The sequence below is a fragment of the Malurus melanocephalus genome, unplaced genomic scaffold, assembly GCF_030028575.1.
Source record: "Malurus melanocephalus ecotype Western Australia unplaced genomic scaffold, MMel_1.1 scaffold_106, whole genome shotgun sequence".
In the NCBI taxonomy this organism is placed as follows: Eukaryota; Metazoa; Chordata; class Aves; order Passeriformes; family Maluridae; genus Malurus; species Malurus melanocephalus.
Genome location: NW_026623338.1, coordinates 1,454,786 through 1,463,072, shown reverse-complemented (window position 1 = coordinate 1,463,072; position 8,287 = coordinate 1,454,786).

The window sequence follows — 8,287 nt, the reverse complement described above, 5'->3', positions numbered from 1 at the left end:
GGCCCCGGCCCGCCGGGGGGGCGGCTGCGGCCGGGGACCGCGGGGCCGGGTGGCGCTGGGGTGACTCTCCGTCATTTCCTCCCCTTATCGCCCGATCTTCCCAAGAATGCTCGGCATGACTGGAAACTTGCACAACGCACCAGAAATGTCCGTCGGGGGCCGGAGCCGCGCCGCGGACACAATGGACTTCCTCAGGCGGCGGCAGCGGGGGAAGGGCCGGGACGCGGCGGGGACGGGGCCGAGCACTGACGCTGGAGAAGCTGGGCAGCCCMCAGCACATGGGGCTTGGCTGCGGGGATAAACACCTTCGACCCCGGTGGGCTGGAACAACACGTTCCACTACACAGAGTTCTGTTTAACTTAACTTCAGAAACTACTTGGCCGGCAAGGGCAGATCGCTGTTGTCAACTCCAACCTTCCTGACATACCAACACGTTTCAAAAATACCAAATATTTTGGTTTGACCTTCACAATARCTTCAAAAGAACAAAATGCTTTGGGTATGCCCAAAAATACTGCATGTGGGATTTTATACAAAGTTCAGACAATGGGCTTTCATCAGATCAAGTTAAAAGTGGTCATGAGCATTTAAAACTAACAATACGATTTTTAATGTAGTTGCAAAAGAATTTCAGAGAGAATAACTTTATATTCCGTCCACTCAGGGGAWACTACTTAAAATAAGCTAAGAATTCAGTTTATGCCTATTGATACTTTATTCAGCACTTTTAGCACACTGAAATTCTAAAAAATACAAAACACTTAATGARGTATAGAAGACACATGAAAAGACACATCAGTTTAGAAACTACAATATAAATCAGTTATCAAAAATTAGTCAGAAATACATTGGGGGCACTGACATTTTCTGTGYGGTTATACATAAACTCCACCATTTTAGCATCTAAGCATTTTCTAGTGGATAAATCTAGTGGATGAATCTTGACTTGGCACTATTAAGGTCAATGAAAGCCCTTGCAGGTGATTTCAATGTGAGCAAAATGGGAACTTGGAAGGTTGACACATAATTCCTGAAGAATCATCATAGACATGACTTTAATTATACAGATTAAAAAAAATACCAGAGTTCTTACTACCCTTGTGATCTAAGTCATCAGAAATTTTTCAGGCTGACAGTTATTAGGAGTAGAAATCCATCCTTTCTAATGCCATTCCAGTTTTGACCGGCAATAAGTGAATTCGGCTCCTATTTTGAACACAGCGGAACATCAGTAGAAGGAATCTACTTTGCTTGCAAGCTCAAGCTCTGGTTCCTTTCCAGAGTTTCTGTCCAAATACACCTTCTTTTCAGATTGCATTTCCGACCTTTTCTCCTGGCAGTTGTGTCTCCTGGCCACCTCCGCTGCTGGGCTCCTGAGGTGATCCTGGCCAGGAGAGCATTGGATCTATTAGTGACCCACAGAAATKATGCTTTAGAGAGACACGGTGCCTTTCTGACTGGGATCTTGCTGCAAASCAGTTCCATGGTGTTTGTGCTGCTTTCCCCTTCACATATAAGTTACATTAARCTGCTCCCAATTGCATCTATGACTCACTGGCCATAGGGTTTAGACCTGGGATAACTACTTGTCGATGTTTCATCTGTTGCTAACTGAAGGAGCATTAATCTGCTTAGTCTGAACAAAAGGCAGTTGCCACACCCATCAGTTGCAACAAGATCATGTTGGAGTGAGATATTGCAAAGGTCCCTTCCAATCCAAGCCATTCTATGATTCCATGATTCYATGATCRTGACTTTATGATTGACCAACCTCCATCATGTTATTACATAATATGTGACAGTAGGTCAAATACAATCTTGCTAGTTGAAATAAGAAAGATGATTTGATCTATTCTGTGCATTAGTGAAGAATTTTAGACTTATCAAGYCTGACCAGTGCCACAAAAATGGTAGGAACTRTCTGTGCCTTTCTTTGSAAATTATTTTCTTCTTGTCAGAAAATTTTCCTGCTATTCTGCATGTTTTAAAAATAACTTAAGCCCATCCTTTTTAGCAATATCTCATTTTTGAAAGGCATTCAGAAATCATCTAATGTTTAATAAACACTGATTTCATGTTATCACACTGAATACAAACTGAGTGTGCTACTCCTTCCTTTGCTTTCTCAGAGTCACAAAATCATTAAGGTTGKAAAACACTTCCAAGATCACTCAGTCCAACCTTTGACTGAATACCACCCTATCAACTAGACCATGGCACTGACCACGTCCAGTCATTTCTTGAACACCTCCAGGGATGGTGATTCCACCACCTCCCTGGGCAGTCTGTTCCAGTGCTTGACAACACTTTCAGTGAAAATATTATTCCTGATGTTCAGCCTGAACATTCCCTGGAACAGCTTGAGGCCATTTCCTCTTGTCCTGTTGCTGGCTGTCTGAGAGAAGAGACCAACCCTCACCTGCCTACAGCCTCCTTTCAGGGAGTTGCAGAGAGCAATAAGGTCTCYSCTGGGCCTCCTTTTCTCCAGGCTAAACACCCTCAGCTCCCTCAGCTGCTCCTCAGACCCTTCACCAACTTCMTTGCCCTTCTCTGGACTTGCTCCAGCACCTCAATGTCTTTCATGAATCAAGGGGCTCAGAACTGGACACAGGATTCAAGGTGCCATCTCACCAGTGCCAACTYCGGGGGGACAATCACTGCTGGCCACRCTATTTTTGATACAGGCCAGCACTTTACACCCAARARCAACTCCAACACAAGTACTTTTGCCTCTGCTTTCATTGTTTCTCAGCTACATTCACATTTCATATGTGCCAGTTATCAGGTGCATTCTGAAAGTGGTACCAGTTAGTTTTTAGAAATATCATTTGTATGTCAGATGCCACATAGCCTCTCTGGGCAGCTGAAGTAGTTCTGCTTCAAGTAAGAGAACTGATTGTCCTCGGAAGCCAAGGAAGGTAAGTAAAGTGACACTATTCCCTAGAGAGCTGAGTCAAGAAGGGAACAATGGCATAGCCTGAAGACTTGCTTAGGAATGGATGATTACAAGTTACACATTCCCACATGCAGAAATGACGTCATCTTTAAAGTATTTCTCCTACAGGAAGTTATTCATGTGCCCGTGTAAAAGCAATGCACAAGGTGTGTGTCTCAGCAGCATCACAGTTTTGGTTTTCTTTTTTTTTTTTAGGAGACACTGKATAAAGCTATGTCTTGTAAAACCCCCACAATTTATTAAATAACATTTCAATGAAAATTTAAGTTGCATACCACAGACAGAATAAATGAGAGAATTTGGTCAAATATTTGGAGAGAGTAAGTGCTGTGCTCACTATGCTGATAGTCAAACATCCCAAAAGAACTGACACACAGCATATGCAAAGAACAAATCAACCTGTGTAACCACAATATTGACGATGGTATTAACTGGAAATGTGACAAACTGTTGCTGGCAGATGCCCTTTTTAACAATAGGAACACAAGGAAGCCTGATGTATACTTAGATCAAAAGGACACCTACACATAACAAAGCTTAACAAATGTATTTTGGTGACTGTAACACATGGGAAATAAAAAACAAAACAAAAGCAAAACACACAAAATTCAACCAAACACCCCCATCAAAACAAAAAAGAACTATTGAAAACAATCCCTTTAAAGCCACAATATCCTTAATTTTCTTGGCACCTAAAATGCATTTATGTGCCCTCCAAATGTAACAGGTAAATGCCTCGAATTACTGAAATTGCTGCTTGCCTTTAACTAACTGGAAGTAATAAACTTCATGTCTATTGTTAGAGTATCCTTTTAGTAAATGAGACGTTGTTAGTGGGAGCACAGGGATTATAGGACAAATGTGTTTCCCCTGACAATAGGAAGACAGAGCATGTCCTACCAAAGACAAAATCTCTTCACAGAATCCGAGACATGTATCAAAACGTAGTAAAAAACCCACACCCATTTCGTGCAGCATGGAAATTCCCGGRATTTCATTCACTGGGGTGTGGACTGCAACACAAAGTTTGAATTTGAAAGTACACCAAGTCAGACTTTGCAGGACAGGAAAATTATGCAACTACAGCTGCAGCTTCAGTATGAGGTTGCTCTTCAGGATAGCTGCAAGATTCAGTGATGTTTGAATTAAAGACAAAAAAAAATTATCTTTTGTTAAAGAAATCATGTTAAATATACTAAGACACTAAGCTTAAACAGAGACACTAAGCTTAAACAGAGTAAACACTACAACAATCTACCAATCCTCAGCTAATCAAGGCTGATAGCTTCAGGGTCACTTCTATGTATTTAAAGGCAAAAAGTTTTAAGAGCTAATTCTAAAGCAACTGGTAATTTTTATCAAAATTGCAGCCTCATTTTTTTTAGTATCTATAAACTTTTTTTTTTCTCTGAAAACCAGCAGAGGGAGACAGGTTCTTTTTTACTCCAAATGAAAACAGAAGATTGTATTACTTCAAAGACAACACCTTCTGAAAAGTCACCATACCTTCCTAGATTAGTCTTGCAAAGCCTTTTCTTGGTCATTTTGAACTCTATTAATACTCACTTTTCTTTTTTTCTTAGTGCTTATCCAAGCTTAAATGGGTTTTGCTTACATCTGAAGATGTTTAGTCAACAGCATGTTGCTATTAATACTTCACCATGGATTTCTCTCAGGGAGAAAGGGGATACCAATGCTAGTAATGACTGAAAGAAAAATTAGGCTGTGGTTATGTTTTTGTTGTTTCACTGTCATGCAACAGCTTGCATGTGTTTGCAGCATGTCTAAAGTCTGCATATGGCTCTCAAAATCTACACAATCATTTCAGCTGGCTACATATGTGAGTTACATATTTGAGGATTAAATATAAGAAGGAAGYTCCATTCTACAGCAAAAACCACAGAAACAACTGCTGGTGGTTTCAAGTGCAAGTAAAATGTTCACTTGGGTTAATTTCTTAGGGCCCAGGTCTTGCTTCAGGAAATGGCAATTTAAGCATTAGAAGCCAAAATATTAATATGGATCCTGGCAGAGAAAACTCAGGTATGTCTCATATGTTTAGGCAACATTCTCTACAAAATGGCATGACGGGGCATACATTTGAAATTAATAAAATATTTTTCATATTTACCCATAGTTTTGCCAAATAAGTTATGTCCAGAAGAGCTACTAGAGCAGGGACCTGAACAGAAATAATTTTACACATTTAWCTGCTTGTTTTACTTGTAAATAGTTTCTGATAACTTTTTAGTCTATTTTTTTTCATTAACTCCCTTTTAGACATGGTYTATTTACTCAGAGAGGAAATTACAAGAAATGCCTTTTGGATAGAATGTGTTCTAAGCACTAACACACAATTGCTATAATTTTAAGTAAATTTTAATAAAATAAAGTTTCTGAATATTCCTAAAATAGAGTGGAAGCAGAAGAATTAGCAAATGCATGCAGAAACTGTGTCAGTGCTGCAGTGTACTCAGGAGGTACTGTGGGATAGTTGTTAGTCTGTAGTATGCTGTGGTAAAGGCTATTACTGTAAGAATGGTGCCAGAAAAACCTGAGTGAGAAACTGCAGGCAACAGGATGCGTGCCTGGAAATAGCAATCATTCCTGGGGCAAAGATAATTGAGGTAATTGGGAAGCCTGCTGGTACTTAAAATCCCAATCACAGCCAGTCATGCTTAATCAGACATCCAAATGCAGAGGATGACAAACCTTCATATTGACTACTCACTTGAATTATCCCATATCAAGAAGTTCAAACAAACCAACCAGCAATACCAGTAGGAGTCCTACACAGGAGGGAGATTTCCACAGGCTATGAAAGGGGCTACAAGCTCTTCTTCCTGTAGCTCCATGAAAGATCCAAGCCCTTCCCAACAAAATCTGATGTTTCCTTTCTGGTACAAGCTAATTGCAAGAAGCTTCATGTAGCAACCTTATGTTCAAACAACTTCACAGTTCTTTAAGCATTGCAAGCCAATGGAAATATGCTACTATTAAAAAAAATATCAAACAATTCCTTATGTCATGCTTTATTTGTTGTCACACTGTGTATATTGGTAAAAAGAAATTATCCTGTCAAGTACATTCACAGTACATTCACTGAAGTGTTTTTAYAGCCCTATCCAAGTCTAAATCTGTTATGGCTCTGGCCCTTAATCGTTTTATTTTGGTACACAATTTTTTGTTTTCATGGGAGAACTTAAGTATACAGTGTATTTCCTGTAGTATATTTGCAAAACCAGTTTTCARGTTAAGGGTCAATAATCCAAATTCTGGAAGCAGCAGAATTATTTTAAAATGCTTTAAATCCTTGCCAATATTCTTTAGTTGGTAAATAGGCATCCTCTACTTAAGAATGACAGTTATGTAGCAGTAGAGCACTGGCACATTATTCAAAGAGATTTATTGCTTTTCTTTGTTGCTTGCATTCATGAGTAGCAAGACACCCATGCTTAAGGGACTAAACTGGAGAGAGCTTTAACGAAAATTATCTCTGAGTTTGGTGGAAAACTTTACAAAGAGGACTGCAGTGGTCAGCCACCAGAAGAAAGAACCCAACAACTTCAGAGGCTATCAACATTAATACGTGTCACAACTCACTGAGCAACTTACCACAGAGCTTGTGTGCGTGGGAGGAAAAAAAAAACGGTGTGTGTTCATGTGTGCACAGCTCACTGAGAAACTTCAAGAGGGAGGACAGCTGATGAACATACCACACAGTTCTGGCCTTGTTACTAACCCCATCTTTGTGGACATGCTAGCCAACAGAACAATTCTACCAAATGCAGCAGGAACTCTGTCTGGATTGAGTTTGTACACCCAAGTGTGGGTTTACAGAGCACATTGGGAATCTTCCAGAGTGTCAGAGAAATCACCTGTCAGATCACCTTCTTGGGATCCACAGTCATCCTCCTGCAAAGAAGCAGTGACAATCAGGCCATGGAGAAATACAGCCCTTGTCCTAAGAGCATAGGCAGTACTGAAGCATTTGGAAGTATGAATGTTGAGAAAATGACTTATTTTCCAAATGTAAATGTAGTGTTAAATCTTAAATAGTAATGGTCCTTTGTTTGAGATCTATACTGAAGAGTAACTGAAGGACCTGAGGCATTGGCACAGGTTAGCCAGAGAAGCTATGTATGTCCCATCTCTAAAAATATTTAAGACCTGGTGGAATGGAGCTCTGAACAACCTGGTCAAATGGAAGGTGTCCYGGCCCATGGCAGGGGTTTGGAATTAGAGGATCTTTAAGGTCCCTTCCAACCCAACTATTCTATGATTCCATGATACCTAGTTTGCCACAGCAAACCAAATGTTTAAGTTTATGTATGTGTGTGGTGACTATAGAGTGGTCTAACAACTCTTAGAAACCTCTAAATCAAATCAGTTTTAGCTACCTTGTTTTAACTAAGTCCTAGACCTTTCAGAAAAAAAGATATTGAATTGTGCATATGTCACCTGCAAATGTTACTTCTACTAGAATACTGCATGGTCTTTTGGGAGAGCAGCAATTCATTATCAAAGTCAGGAATCACATCTTTAACCATGACCTTGGTTATGTGTTTAAATCAATGCAAGTTTTGTTCTTTTTTTCACTGAAAAGATAACCTTAAAAGAACAGAACCATCCTTGCCTTATCCCACTAAAACAAATGGATGGGTCCACTTACAGTGTTTGGGCATCCCCAAAGGTAGCTGGCTGAATTCTTAACCCATGGAAGMTATGTATTAAAATACTACACTAATGAAAAGTTGCATCCTCCAGCTATTTATTCATTCTCTCTTAGCAAGGGCATCATGTCCTACTCAGTCTCTCATTATTAAAGCAAGTCCAACACTTGTTCATTAGGTTATGATGTAAAGTGCCCATGTCCTAGTAACATTTAAAACCTTTGAAAATCCGTAAGCATTAAGTAAGAAAAGGCAGATTTTTTCTAAAACCTGGTAGTCTTTGTSAGATTTAAAACATGAATAAAGATAAACCTGCTAGTCTTATAAAAGGGCCTGACAATGCAGTGTAGTATTATTAATATAGTTCCTGACTGCTACAAATTCCTGAAGCAGCAGAGAATACACTGATCATCCCATACCTCTTAGTTTGAGAGATACTCAAGTTTGTTCTAAGGACAGATGGAGGTATACTTTTTTCCACCCTGAAAAGAAATTAAACATTCCCAGCCTTTTAGATAATTCCCTGAATATTTTTGAGTATGCATACAGCTTTTACTAAAGGGGAAAGTACAGATTGGAAACAGATGGGATTTTTTTTTTTTTTTTTTTTTTTCCTTTATAACAAATTAAACATTCCCAGCCTTTTAGATAATTCCC